Raw genomic sequence first — 16,446 nt, forward strand, 5'->3', positions numbered from 1 at the left:
ACAAGACACACATACAGTTGTGGCCAAAAGGATTGACACCCCTGCAGTTCTGTCAATTAATACTCAGTTTCTTCCTGAAAATGATTGCAAACACAAATTCTTTGGTATTATTATCTTCATTTAATTTGTCTTAAATTAAAAAAACACAAAAGAGAATGAAGCAAAAAGCAAAACATTGATAATTTCACACAAAACTCCAAAAATGGGCCAGACAAAAGTATTGGCACCCTCAGCCTAATACTTGGTTGCACAACCTTTAGCCAAAATAACTGCGACCAACTGCTACCGGTAACCATCAATGAGTTTTTTACAATGCTCTGCTGGAATTTTAGACCATTCTTCTTTGGCAAACTGCTCCAGATCCCTGATATTTGAAGGGTGCCTTCTCCAAACTGCCATTTTTAGATCTCTCCACAGTTGTTCTATGGGATTCAGGTCTGGACTCATTGCTGGCCACCTTAGAAATCTCCAGTGTTTTCTCTCAAACCATTTTCTAGTGCTTTTTGAAGTGTGTTTTGGGTCATTGTCCTGCTGGAAGACCCATGACCTCTGAGGGAGACCCAGCTTTCTCACACTGGGCCCTACATTATGCTGCAAAATTTGTTCGTAGTCTTCAGACTTCATAATGCCATGCACACGGTCAAGCAGTCCAGTGCCAGAGGCAGCAAAGCAACCCCAAAACATCAGGGAACCTCCGCCATGTTTGACTGTAGGGACCGTGTTCTTTTCTTTGAATGCCTCTTTTTTTCTCCTGTAAACTCTATGTTGATGCCTTTGCCCAAAAAGCTCTACTTTTGTCTCATCTGACCAGAGAACATTCTTCCAAAACGTTTTAGGCTTTTTCAGGTAAGTTTTGGCAAACTCCAGCCTGGCTTTTTTATGTCTCGGGGTAAGAAGTGGGGTCTTCCTGGGTCTCCTACCATACAGTCCCTTTTCATTCAGACACCGACGGATAGTACGGGTTGACACTGTTGTACCCTCGGACTGCAGGGCAGCTTGAACTTGTTTGGATGTTAGTCGAGGTTCTTTATCCAACATCCGCACAATCTTGCGTTGAAATCTCTTGTCAATTTTTCTTTTCCGTCCACATCTAGGGAGGTTAGCCACAGTGCCATGGGCTTTAAACTTCTTGATGACACTGTGCACGGTAGACACAGGAACATTCAGGTCTTTGGAGATGGACTTGTAGCCTTGAGATTGCTCATGCTTCCTCACAATTTGGTTTCTCAAGTCATCAGACAGTTCTTTGGTCTTCTTTCTTTTCTCCATGCTCAATGTGGTCACAGGACAGATGAGGACACAGGACAGAGGTTGAGTCAACTTTAATCTATGTCAACTGGCTGCAAGTGTGATTTAGTTATTGCCAACACCTGTTAGGTGCCACAGGTAAGTTACAGGTGCTGTTAATTACACAAATTAGAGAAGCATCACATGATTTTTCGAACAGTGCCAATACTTTTGTCCACCCTCTTTTTTATGTTTGGTGTGGAATTATATCCAATTTGGCTTTAGGACAATTCTTTTTGTGTTTTTTCATTTAAGACAAATTAAATGAAGATAATAATACCAAAGAATTTGTGTTTGCAATCATTTTCAGGAAGAAACTGAGTATTATCTGACAGAATTGCAGGGGTGTCAATACTTTTGGCCACAACTGTAAGTACAGATGGAGAGAGGACATGTTGCGTTCGCCGGACCCCGCTGCAGACCGCGAAACGACGCTTTCGTACACATCTGCATACCAACGCATGCAAACGCATGTCCCAGCGTACACCATGTTAAATAGTTGTACGCATGACTCATGCGGATCTATGTGGATCAAACGCTGTGCGCACAGATGCAAATGTGAAACCAGCCTTAGGCCGGGGTCACACTAACCGACGCAAAATACGGTCCGTATTTTACATGCGTAATACGGATGAATTACCCCTAAAGAGTGCTCCGTATGTCATCCGTAAGCAAGGTGAGGTCGCGTATTTTGCGCATGTCAGCATCCGTACGTAATCCGTATGGCATCCGTATGCTGAGATTTTCTTGCAGGCTTGCAAAATGGACATATAATGGAGCCCTATGACAGGGTTTATAACAGAAACCAAAGAATAGATATAGACACATAGAATGCATATATATAGATATATAGATATATATATGTATTCTATGTGTCTATATCTATTCTTTCGTTTCTTTATTAAAACTGTCAGTGTGAGTTTACTGTATAGCGCACTGAATTGCCGGCTTTGCTAAAAGACACCGGGTGCGTATTTCTCGCAAGTCACATGTGTGGTCCGTGTGTAATCCGTATTTTTTGCGCACCCATAGACTTGCATTGGCGTATTACGGCCATAGTAAGCTGACAATCGCAGCATGCTGCGATTGGCACGGAGCCTAGAATACGGATGAGTAATATACGCCTGGTGCAAGTGACCCCATAGAGAATCATTTGTCCGTGTCTAATGCGTGCTTTTAGCGCCTCTCACTCGGCCGTATTCCTCGCCAGTGTGACCCCGGCCTTAGTGTGGTGCACACCGACACACAATTCAAAGATTAAATCAGAAGGAGGTCTTGGCAGGACCGGACATTACGTGAGGGAAATTATCAGGAGATTAGTTCAGAGATGTACGGAGGACACAGATTATGGATGGCTTTGTGTATATATATAAATATAAATACACTGTATATATACACACACATACAAACACACATACAAATATACAGTCATGGTGGAAAATGTTGGGCAGTGTTAGTAGTTTGAACTGGACACTGGGGAATTGGAAGCCAATGAAGGGATTTGCAAACGGGGAGAAGCGGAGGCATAGCGAAGAGCGAGATGGATTAGTTGGGAAGCAAAGTTAAAGGGAACCTGTCAGGATCACAGCTATAGACACCGATAGCTGCTACTGCACAGGCGCGGCGGGTGCCATTTTCAAATTGTTTTTTTCCCTAGTTGGATAACATCAAGAAATGTATTATTGGCACACTAAACATACGATTATGCTACAAAGCTGGTGTCATGGCTGGCACCTGCTTGCAGAAGCGTTTTTTTGTCTTTCTTCAGTATATTAGGTATTCATTATTCAAACTAGGGGGCAGGTCAGTGAGGTAGCAGTGTGAAAAATGAGGATGAATGACCTCATGGAGATCAACATCCAACACTGCGGAGACACCATCACATGTTTCTCAACGCAGTGATTCTAGAGCAATGCCCCCATCCCTTATGGGAAATATGCAAAAACATGCAAAACACAAGCCGCGGAGACACCATCACATGTTTCTCAACGCAAGCAATGACTAGCCAGGTCTTTCCCCGGGAAGGAACAACCACGGTAGTGAGGTAGCAGTGACCTGTCAACAGTCTGTATTATGAATATCTAATCAGAGCACCACATACCCCAGCCCCGCCTTAGGGCACGAGAATCTCATTAACTACAAACTGAAAATAAAGATCAAAAAATAATTTCATCAACCAAGGTATCATATTCATCAGTATAACGGTGCCGACCTGACACTGTAAGTTACTGTGCACAATCCTGCTGACAGGTTCCCTTTAAGGACAGACTGGAGAGATGTGAGAGTGCTAGCAGGTTGCCACAGAGGAAGATGTTGCAGTAGTCGAGGCAGGAGATGATGAGGGCATACACAAGCATTTTAGTAGACTGGATGTTGAGGAAAGGATGGATTCTTGAAATAGTTTTGATCTGGAGGCGACAGGAGGTGGCAAGTGCCAACGTGATCACACCAGAAATCTGGTGTAAAACACTTTGACATTTTTTTAATTTTTTTGTGTAAGGTGGAGTCATTCCAGTTTCAGCCAGCTCAGCCAAAATGGGAGGACCTAAGGCAGAATGGGGGATAGAATGGGGCATGATAAAACCTGCTTGTCTATTTCATGACTAGTTGTGGTGTGTGTTTTACACAATAAATCTTGCTCTAGTCCCTGACTGGAGTAAGAATTGTGGTGAGGTTCATTGAAGCCCACTCCACTTTTAAAATACCCCTGATGAATTATAATGCATGTGCCTCCTTATGAATTACATGCTTCCGACTCCAACACGCCCCCTCATTAAGACCTGTGTGAACTTTTCTGATCTTGATGAATAGTGGTCTGAATGTTTACTTCATAAGGCAATAACACTTGAAAAGTGGTAACATCCAACAAACAGATCAATGGCCAAACCCTTTACATGATCACTTTTTTTTATAGTTCTGAGCACTATATTTAATAGGTGTCACTGGGCAGTAATGGGAAAACAGGAGATGAGGAACCTGGGACCCTAAACTACCCCTCAAACTAGTGGGAGCCCTGTCTTTCCTTAACTTGGGGGTAGCCTTGAAGGTAGGGAGGCCCAAGTCACCGACCTGTCCCTATCCTGTTTAGCCCTGAGCTAAACCTCCAACCCCCACCCCAGGAGGTGTACAACGTAAACTGCACCACAAAGAAAATTAACAGAATGACAAAATATGTGAGTGATGGGAACTCAATACCAATAGGGAAATGCACAAACAAAGAAACAAAGTAACAAAAAGTTGGCACTTAGCTTGTGCACACCGTTGCTTAACACTACACCATAGATATCACAGCAACAGGACTCTGCTTCTGCAATGGTTGGACTCCAAAGAGGAACTGTGTCACCACAGTCAGCTGATGCATCAGCTGACCTTTTAAAAGATGTGGGAGTGGTCACCAACATCAGCTGACCCAGCTGCACTGCAGTAACACCAGCTTGCCAGTGGGGAAAAGCTGCATTTAACCCCCACTGGCCTGAAAGGAAAAAAGTTTTAATGTGAGTGGAACCAGAGCTGCCACAAATCCAAAAATGGATCGTGACAATAGGGTTCAGTGATGGACACATACGGAAGAGGGAAGAGGACCCCAATGCAAGAATAGTATAAGGGCCCCTCTTTGTGTCTGTGATGACATGCTTGATAATTAGCAGGTGAAAATGAGCTCCCTTACTTCTTGGGTCCCTGTATAGCTGAACATGATTCACTAATTATATGTCCACCACTGGTAAGGCATGTGCATAAGTTGTTATACTTTTTTCCTTTCAGGCTTCACATAAAAAAAATTAATAACTACAGTATTTTTGTAAATCTGACCAATTTATAACAACTTGAGATGTAAAAAATATTGTTATTAGTAGTGCTGAGCATTCCGATACTGCAAATATCGGGTATCGGCCGATATTTGCTGTATCGGAATTCCGATACCGAGTACCGATATTTTTTCAATATCGGATACCGGAATCGGAAGTTCCCATAATGCAATGAGTCACTGTTGTGGCTGTGATTGGCTGCTGAAATGATGTCATCATGATGCGCGGTCTGTGCGCATCATGATGCGCGGTCTGTGCGGGCCTGCCGGGGTCTGTGCGGGCTGCCGGGGGTCTGTGTCGGCTGCTGGGGGTCTGTACGGGCCTGCTGGGGGTCTGTGTGTGTGTGCAGGCATCGTCCGATGGGACTACAAGTCCCATCGGGCGATGCCTGTTACAATGACAGTGATTGACACATTAGCCAATGATGGGACAGTAGTAGTCCCATCATCCGGCTAATGTGTTGAATGTTAAAAAAACAAAAAACATACATACTACATACATACAACATACATACTACATACATACTTCATATATACTACATTCATACAACATACATACATACTACATTCATACAGCATACATGCATACTACATATATACTACATATATACTACATTTATACAGCATACATACATACATACTACATACATACTTCATATATACTACACTCATACAGCATACATACATACTACATACATATTACATATATACTACATTCATACAGCATACATACATACTACATATATAGAACATTCATACAACATACATACATACTACATACATACTACATATATACTACATTCATACAACATACATACATATATACAACATTCATACATACTCTACATACATACTACATATATACTACATTCATGCAACATACATACATACTACATACATACACCATACATACATACAACATACATAAAACATGCTACAGATATACTACATACAAACTACATATATACTACATTCATACATACATACTACTTATACAGTGGGGAAAAAAAGTATTTAGTCAGTCAGCAATAGTGCAAGTTCCACCACTTAAAAAGATGAGAAGCGTCTGTAATTTACATCATAGGTAGACCTCAACTATGGGAGACAAACTGAGAAAAAAAAATCCAGAAAATCACATTGTCTGTTTTTTTTTCATTTTATTTGCATATTATGGTGGAAAATAAGTATTTGGTCAGAAACAAAATTTCATCTCAGTACTTTGTGATATATCCTTTGTTGGCAATGACAGAGGTCAAACGTTTTCTGTAAGTCTTCACAAGGTTGCCACACACTGTTGTTGGTATGTTGGCCCATTCCTCCATGCAGATCTCCTCTAGAGCAGTGATGTTTTTGGCTTTTCGCTTGGCAACACGGACTTTCAACTCCCTCCAAAGGTTTTCTATAGGGTTGAGATCTGGAGACTGGCTAGGCCACTCCAGGACCTTGAAATGCTTCTTACGAAGCCACTCCTTCGTTGCCCTGGCGGTGTGCTTTGGATCATTGTCATGTTGAAAGACCCAGCCACGTTTCATCTTCAATGCCCTTGCTGATGGAAGGAGGTTTGCACTCAAAATCTCACGATACATGGCCCCATTCATTCTTTCATGTACCCGGATCAGTCGTCCTGGCCCCTTTGCAGAGAAACAGCCCCAAAGCATGATGTTTCCACCACCATGCTTTACAGTAGGTATGGTGTTTGATGGATGCAACTCAGTATTCTTTTTCCTCCGAACACGACAAGTTGTGTTTCTACCAAACAGTTCCAGTTTGGTTTCATCAGACCATAGGACATTCTCCCAAAACTCCTCTGGATCATCCAAATGCTCTCTAGCAAACTTCAGACGGGCCCGGACATGTACAGGCTTAAGCAGTGGGACACGTCTGGCACTGCAGGATCTGAGTCCATGGTGGCGTAGTGTGTTACTTATGGTAGGCCTTGTTACATTGGTCCCAGCTCTCTGCAGTTCATTCACTAGGTCCCCCCGCGTGGTTCTGGGATTTTTGCTCACCGTTCTTGTGATCATTCTGACCCCACGGGGTGGGATTTTGCGTGGAGCACCAGATCGAGGGAGATTATCAGTGGTCTTGTATGTCTTCCATTTTCTAATTATTGCTCCCACAGTTGATTTCTTCACTCCAAGCTGGTTGGCTATTGCAGATTCAGTCTTCCCAGCCTGGTGCAGGGCTACAATTTTGTTTCTGGTGTCCTTTGACAGCTCTTTGGTCTTCACCATGGTGGAGTTTGGAGTCAGACTGTTTGAGGGTGTGCACAGGTGTCTTTTTATACTGATAACAAGTTTAAACAGGTGCCATTACTACAGGTAATGAGTGGAGGAAAGAGGAGACTCTTAAAGAAGAAGTTACAGGTCTGTGAGAGCCAGAAATCTTGATTGCTTGTTTCTGACCAAATACTTATTTTCCACCATAATATGCAAATAAAATGAAAAAAAAACAGACAATGTGATTTTCTGGATTTTTTTTTCTCAGTTTGTCTCCCATAGTTGAGGTCTACCTATGATGTAAATTACAGACGCCTCTCATCTTTTTAAGTGGTGGAACTTGCACTATTGCTGACTGACTAAATACTTTTTTTCCCCACTGTATACTACATATGTACTACATTCATACAGCACACATACATACTACATACATAAAACATGCTACAGATATACTACATACATACTACATATATACTACATTCATACATACATGCTACATACATACTACATATATACTACATTCATACAGCATACATACATACTACATACATACATACATACAACATACATAAAACATGCTACAGATATACTACATACATACTACATACAATACATTCATACAATACATACATATAGACATACAGTACATATAACATAGAGTACATACTCACCATTACTTGTCACATTGTTCCCCGAAGTCAGCGTCATCTGTGAAAAAAATATGAAAAAAACAAACCACCAAATACTCCCTGTTCCGCAGAAATCCATGAGTGTCCCACACCGATATCCCATGGAGAACAGCAGCATCAGCTGATGCGACCGTTCTCTAGGGGCTCCAGGAATCCAATGACGGGAGGTAGGTATCCTTCTGCACTGTATTCCTCCGCCACTGTAAAAAAAAAATAGTCCTTAGTCTCACTTTTGCCATTGCTGTGTGAGAAAGTTCCCACGCAGCTTTTGCACATACTTTTTGTGTATCGGGCCGATCCAATCCGATCCGATATTTCTGGATATCGGATGGTAGCGCTCAACACTAGTTATTAGCATTCATTGCCTAATTCACAGTTTAGGGCAATAATTTGATTTTTCTTAGGCCGTCAATATAATGGCTACAATGTTGCTATGTACTTAAAATGATCCAACTCTGCTTTCCCTTCTGACTGTGAAATCCCCTTTAGACAACAATAGCACACTTATCAGTGACCAGACTAGATTCTAATGAGAGTTGTTTTGCAGACAGGAAATGCTGCTGAAACATTTGAAATCCTATTACTCATAAACTTTTGCTAATCTTTGTTTCAGACCCTCAATGTTTTGGAGCTATTATGGATTAAAAATCTTAGTTTTTACAAAAGTATATAACACAATTTGTAATATTTATACTGTGCAATATATGAAAATAGGGTTATGAAGGCACCATCTAAATTTGACCACCAAATCTGCTTGCACTTCAGCATACATATACTACAGATTTGCTAATGTTGCGAAAATGTCAGATTTGTAGGAGAACATTGCTACTGTGGCGCCCTTGAGGGTCAAGTCGCCATAGAGATACTGCACTCTTAGGTAAGGAGGGAGCACTACCCAGGACTCTAAAGCCCCCGTCACACACAGCGAGATCGCTAGCGAGATCGCTGCTGAGTCACAAGCCGGGTATCGCTGATCGTGCTCGAAAGCCCTGGATATTTTTTTGATCGTTGGTCTCCCGCTGGCCAGAACGCATCGCTGCGTGTGGCAGGCGGGAGACAAGTGATCAGCGAGCTGGAGCCTGGTATCCAAGGTAAACTGCAGGTTGCTAAGCGTGCGCATCAATTAGTTACCCGCTGTGTACCTTAGATATTAGCGCGCTGGTGCAGGGAGCTGGTAACCAAGGTAAACAGCTGGTTTCTAAGCACCGTGCGGTGCTTAAAAACCCACTGTTTACCTTGGTTACCAGCTCTGTTATGATTGAGTCACCGTAGGAGGCAAAAACAAAAATGCTAGCTAAGTCCAGAAAACCAGAGAGGTTGGCAGCTACCGGATTGCAGACCCCTGATCCTATCACAACAACTAACAGTAGCCGTGGGGGGTTCCTACGATGCCCTAAACCCCTCGATCACAGCCGGAGAATTAAATAGGCCTAAAGAAAGAAAGGGGAAATCTAAACTGCCCCAGAGCAGACCCCAAAGCAATAGGCAGCCCCCAACATATAATGACGGTGAAGCAAGATGAAAACACTAACACAGACAGAAAGATAGACTGAGCAAAGACGGGGCCCAAACTACCTAGATAGGAAAGGACAGGAAGGCTGCTGTCTGCAATCCGTGAAAAACCCTATGAAAATAAGAGCCAACAGACTGACAGTGAAAAAGGCCCTGAAGACGCTAGGCTTCAAAAAAGCTATGTCAGTACTCAGGAATATTCTGAAGACAGAGCAACCGGCAAAAGGAGATTCAGCTCATCCCAGCAGGGAATGGCAGAATCCAGAAAAGCAAGCAAAACAAACACAAAACATAAATGCAAACAGGCAAAGCAGAAACTTAGCTTTAGGGAAGCATGAATCAGACTGGTGTCCTGGAAGTCCACAGAGAAATCACCCGCAGGGCAGAAGGGCGTCGGCAGCCTTATATCCAGTCAGTGACTCCACTCAGCCAGTCATCCTCATTAGACTCAGGTGCCTGATAATCAGGCTCATTACCTTCCTTTACCAGAATAGGGAGTTCACCAGACCTCAGTGACGAAGGGGAAAATGAACTCACAACACAGCTCCCTGCACCAACGCGCTGGTATCTAAGGTACACAGCGGGTAGCTAAGCGACGCCCTCGCTTGTTACCCGTGTCGTCGCTTGTCCTCATCGCTGGTGAGATCTGTCTGTTTGGCAGCTCACCAGCGATCATGTAGCGACACACCAGCGATCCTGACGAGGTCATATCGTTGTCAGGATTGCTGGTGCGTCGCTATGTGAGACAGGGGGCCTAACACTCGGACCCAACACACACCAGTTCAGTCAGGGCATCTGGGTGTACCCTGTGGGAGGATGGCCTCATCCCAGGCTGGCTTGGAAAAGGTGTTGGGGAGACAGTGGGGAAGATAGGAGAAAGGGGAGAAGCTTAGAAGGTGAGCGTGAGTGAGAAGTGACAGTTACTGGGAGGAGTTAGGGCTGAGGTAAAAAGATTGCTATAGAGTCAGTCAGTCAGTCATAGGGGAGTGAGAGAAGGAGTGAGGGCTGACAGTCAGAGGAGAGTTGGTGAGGAGACAGAGAAGGAGAAGGAAGGAAGTAGGAAGTGCTGAGAGAGAGAGAGAGTTGTGAGGGGAGCCTGATGGAAGCTTCCGGAAGGACAGAAGGTGTCCTTGGGGCACGGGAAGTGCGAGGCCACCTGTGGGGCCCATATCCAGAAGTGGAAGGACTAAGTCGCAGTGGGGGAGCCAGCCCCTAAGACTAGTGGAGAACTACAGGAACCAGCTAGAAAGCCGGAGGCTGGGATAACTGTACGTACCTCAGCCACATCCACAGTCATTCACTAAAAAGGCAGCCATATAGGGCAAATGGACTCAGAGAAATTGACCCGACAAGGTCCGTGGCTGCCGGATTGGAGACACTGATTGTGAAGGTGCTGGGCAGGAGGGCAGAAACCAGCACAGTCAACAGCTAGGAAAAATACACAGAAAGGAGTCCTGGTAAAGTGCTTCCCAATCTACCTAGGAGTTTGCTGGAACCCTAACCTGGAGGACATGGCACCAAACGGGCACCTGTGCATGCCAAAACAGCGAGTAAACCTTTGAAACTGCACCCTGTTGTGTCCTTTGTGTCATTTGCGTCTCACCTGCCCTGCACCGCACGCACCACTACAGCTACATCTTTTCAATTCACATCCTAACTGCCTTGGGACCAAGCTCTGCCTGTGGAGAGCTATGACAACCCTGCTGCATTACCACCAGTCCCAGAGGATCTGTTTTGCAGCGCTGGTCACCTCTGACCAGAAACCACAGGTGGCATCACGACTAATCCCCATACAAACTACCCCATCATCATCATCATCACCATTTATTAATTTTACTGGATGCCCAGGGCCACGGACCGGGTTACTGCTGCCGTGACATCCCCTTTAACCCCTTCATGACCCAGCCTATTTTGACCTTAATGACCTGGCCATTTTTTGCAATTCTGACCAATGTCCCTTTATGAGGTAATAACTCAGGAACGCTTCAACGCATCCTAGCGATTCCGAGATTGTTTTTTCGTGACATATTGGGCTTCATGTTAGTGGTAAATTTAGTTGATAATTTTTGTGTTTATTTGTGAAAAAAATGGAAATTTGGCGAAAATTTAGAAAATTTTGCAATTTTCAAATTTTGAATTTTTATTCTGTTAAACCAGAGAGTTATGTGACACAAAATAGTTAATAAATAACTTTTCCCAAATGTCTACTTTACATTAGCACAGTTTTGGAAACAACATTTTTTTTTGTTAGTTGACCAGCGATTTCTCATTTTTACAACAAAATTTACAAAACCATTTTTTTAGGGACCACCTCACATTTGAAGTCACTTTGAGGGGTCTATATGGCAGAAAATACCCAAAAGTGACACCATTCTAAAAACTGCACCCCTCAAGCTACTCAAAACTACATTCAAGAAGATTATTAACCCTTCAGGTGCTTCACAGGAGCTAAAGCAACATGGAATGAAAAAATGGACATTTTAATTTTTCCAACCAAAATTTTCTTTTAGCATCAGTTTTTTCATTTTCAAATGGGTAACAGGATAAAATGTATCCTAGTATTTGTTGGGCAATTTCTCCTGAGTACACCGATACCTCATATGTGGTCATAAACCACTGTTTGGGCGCACGGCAGGGCTCAGAAGGCAAGGAGCGCCATTTGACTTTTTGAATGGAAAATATGCTTGAATAATTAGCGGTTGCCATGTCGCGTTTGGAGAGCCACTGTGTGCCTAAACATTGGAGCTCCCCCACAAGTGACCCCATTTTGGAAACTAGACCCTCCAAGGAACTTATCTAGATGCATAGTGAGCACTTTGAACCCCCAGGTGCTTCACAAATTGATCCGTAAAAAAAAAGTACTTTTTTTTTCACAAAAATTTTATTTAGCCTCAGTTTTTTCATTTTCACATGGGCAACAGGATAAAATGGATCCTAAAATTTGTTGGGCAATTTCTCCTGAGTACATCGATATCTCATACGTGGTCATAAACCACTGTTTGGGCGCACGGCAGGGCCCGGAAGGGAAGGAGCGCCATTTGACTTTTTGATTGCAAAATTAGCTCCAATCGTTAGCGGACACCATGTCGCATTTGGCGAGCCCCTGTGTGCCTAAACATTGGAGCTCCCCCACAAGTGACCCCATTTTGGAAACTAGACCCCCGAAGGAACTTATCTAGATGTGTGGTGAGCACTTTGAACCCCAAGTGCTTCACAGAACTTTATAACGCAGAGCAGTGAAAATAAAAAATCATTTTTTTTTGCTCAAAAATGATTTTTTAGCCCGCTATTTTTTATTTTCACAAGGCTAACAGGAGAAATTGAACCACAAAAGTTGTTGTGCAATTTGTCCTGAGTACACCGATACCCCATATGTGGGGGGAACCACTCTTTGGGAGCACAGGAGAGCTCAGAAGGGAAGGAGCACCATTTTGGAATGCAGACTTTGATGGAATGTTCTGCGGCCGTCATGTTGCGTTTGCAGAGCCCCTGTGTGCTCAAACAGTAGGAACCCCCACAAGTGACCCCATTTTGGAAACTAGAACCCCCAAGGAGCTTATCTAGATGTGTAGTGAGCACTCTGAACCCCCAAGTGCTTCACAGAAGTTTATAAACACAGAGCCATGAAAATAAAAAAGTATTTTTTTTCCCTCAAAAATGATTTTTTTAGCCTGCTATTTTTTATTTTCCCAAGGGTAACAGGATAAATTGGACACCAAAAGGTGTTGTCCAGTTTGTCCTGAGTACGCTGGTACCCCATATGTGGGGGGGAACCACTGTTTGAGCGCACGGCATGGCTCAGAAGGGAAGGAGCGTCATTTGACTTTTTGAATGGAAAATTAGCTCCAATCGTTAGCGGACACCATGTCGTGTTTGCAGAGCCCCTGTGTGCGTAAACTTTGGAGCTCCCCCACAAATGACCCCATTTTGGAAACTAGACCCCCTAAGGAACTTATCTAGATGCATAGTGAGCACTTTGAACCCCCAGATGCTTCACAGAAGTTTATAACGCAGAGCCGAGAAAATAAAAAAAATTTTTTTCCTCAAAAAATATTTTTTTAGCCTGCTATTTTTTATTTTCACAAGGGTAACAGGATAAATTGGACCCCAAAAGTTGTTGTCCTGAGTACGCTGGTACCCCATAAATGGGGGGGACCACTGTTTGGGCACACGTTGGGGCTCAGAAGGGAAGTAGTGACGCTTTGAAATGCTGACTTGATGGAATGGTCTGTGGGCGTCATGTTACGTTTGCAGAGCCCCTGATGTACCTAAACAGTGCAAACCCCCCACAAATGACCCCATTTTGGAAACTAGATCACCCAAGGAACTATTATAGATGTGAGGTGAGCACTTTGAACCCCCAAGTGCTTCACAGAAGTTTATAACGCAGAGCCGTGAAAATAAAAAATATTTTTTTTCCTCAAAAAATGATTTTTAGTCCACTATTTTTTATTTTTGACAAGGGTAACAGGATAAATTGGACCCCAAAGGTTGTTGTCCATTTTGTCCTGAGTACGCTGGTACCCCATAAGTGGGGGGGACCACTGTTTGTGCACACGTTGGGGCTCGGAAGGGAAGTAGTGACGTTTTGAAATGCCGACTTAATGGAATGGTCTGTGGGCGTCATGTTACGTTTGTAGAGCCCCTGATGTATCTAAACAGTGGAAACCCCCACAAGTGACCCCATTTTGGAAACTAGATCACCTAAGGAACTAATCTAGATGTGAGGTGTGCACTTTGAACCCCCAAGTGCTTCACAGAAGTTTATAACGCAGAGCTGTGAAAATAAAAAATATTTTTTTTCCTCAAAAAATGATTTTTAGTCCACTATTTTTTATTTTCACAGGGGTAACAGGATAAATTGGACCCCAAAAGTGGTTGTCCAGTTTGTCCTGAGTACGCTGGTACCCCATATGTGGGGGGAACCACTGTTCGGGGACACGTTGGGGCTCGGAATGGAAGTAGTGACGTTTTGAAATGCCGACTTGATGGAATGGTCTGTGGGCGTTGTTACGTTTGCAGAGCCCCTGATGTACCTAAACAGTGGAAACCCACCACAAGTGACTCCATTTTGGAAACTAGACCCCCCAAGGAACTTATCTAGATATGTGGTGAGCACGTTGAACCCCCAAGTGCTTCACAGAAGTTTATAAGGCAGAACCGTGAAAATAAAAAAATCATTTTTTTTCCACAAAAATAATTATTTTAGCCCCCATTTTTTATTTTCCCAAGGGTAACAAAAGAAATTAGACCCCCAAAGTTGTTGTGCAATTTTTCCTAAGTACGCTGATACCCCATATGTGGGGGTAAACCACTATTTGGGCACACGTCGTGGCTCGAAATGGAGGGAGCACCGTTTGACTTTTTGAACGCAAAATTGACTGGAATAAATGGTGGCTCCATGTCGCGTTTGGAGACCCCGTGATGTGCCTAAACAGTGGAAACCCCTCAATTCTATCTCCAACCCTAACACACCCCTAACCCTAATCCCAACCCTAATCATAACCCTAACCACAACCCTAATCCCAACACACCCCTAATGAAATCCCAACTCTAACCCTAACCACAAGCCTAGCCGTAATCCCAACCCCAACCCAACCCTAATCCCAATTACAACCCTAACCCTAATCCCATCCCTAATTCCAACCCTAACCCTAATTCCAACTCTAACCCTAAGTCCAACCCTAACCCTAAGTCCAACCCTAACCCTTAGTCCAACCCTAACCCTATTTCTAACCCTAACCCTAATTCCAACCCTAGCCCTAACCCTAACCCTAGCCCTAACCCTAACCCTAGCCTTAACCCTAGCCCTAATGGAAAAATAAAAAAATATATATTTTTTTATTTTATTATTTGTCCCTACCTATGGGGGTGATAAGGGGGGCGGTGATTTACTTTTTTTTTATTTTGATCACTATGAAAGTTTATCATAGTGATCAAAATAAATGAATGAATCTGCAGCGTTGCAGATTCGATTCGGCGAACTGCGCATGCGCCCGCCATCTTCCAAGATGGCGGCGCCCATGACGCTGGACGGCGGGACACCGGGACGGATAGCGGGAGGTCGGAGGCACAAAGGAGGGTGAGAGGGAGTGATCGGAGGGTGAGAGGGGATGATCGGAAGGCGGGGGGCAGATTATGACGGCGGCTGCCGATCGGTGCCGTCAGACGGTGGCAGCAGCCAATCGGTGCCGTCAGTCGGTGTGGGGGGAGGGTTGGGTCTCGGTCTCCAGCCATGTCCGATGCTATTTCAGCATCGGCCTTGGCTGGATTGTAATATTTCACCAATTTTCATTGGTGAAATATTACAATCGCTCTGATTGGCAGTTTCACTAAGCCACGCCCCAAGGTGTTAACTCTGAAGGGTCCTTTTTGTGCGGGTCGGGTGACCTTTCAGTGACCTCAGTCACCCGACCCGCAGGGGGGCAATCAATTCATGACGCCACATAGGCGTTATGGGTCGTATTGTCACGACTTTTCATGACGCCTACGTGGCGTCAAAGGTCGTGAAGGGGTTAAGAACCAACCGGCCCGGTATCGAGTAACCTAAGGCCCTGCGGGGCGTTCCACTACATCTGGCCTTAAGGCCCCCATACACATTAGAACAGACCTCTGGGCAAGTGCAGCCCATTGGCTGATCCTATCTAAGGGTTGGAAATTTTCATGTACATCACCATGTAGCTGCTCCAAACTGCTCGCCCGGCTTCTCCTCAGGATGCAGATATCATTGTATACAATGGTGGAGGAGGGAGCCATGCATCTCAGTCTCAGCACATCAGCTACAATGACATCACTAGATCATGCCTGCTGTGCGATGCTTCAGTTCACAGACGGCAAAGACAGAAGCATTTGTGTGAGGGAGCTGTGTGGTCCATCATACTGAGTGGGGACATGTGAGACACAATCATACTGTGTAGAGAGCTGTAGAGCCCAT

This window comes from Dendrobates tinctorius, unplaced genomic scaffold (assembly GCF_039654945.1).
Source record: "Dendrobates tinctorius isolate UK_male_01 unplaced genomic scaffold, ASM3965494v1 ptg000060l, whole genome shotgun sequence".
Classification (NCBI taxonomy): Eukaryota; Metazoa; Chordata; class Amphibia; order Anura; family Dendrobatidae; genus Dendrobates; species Dendrobates tinctorius.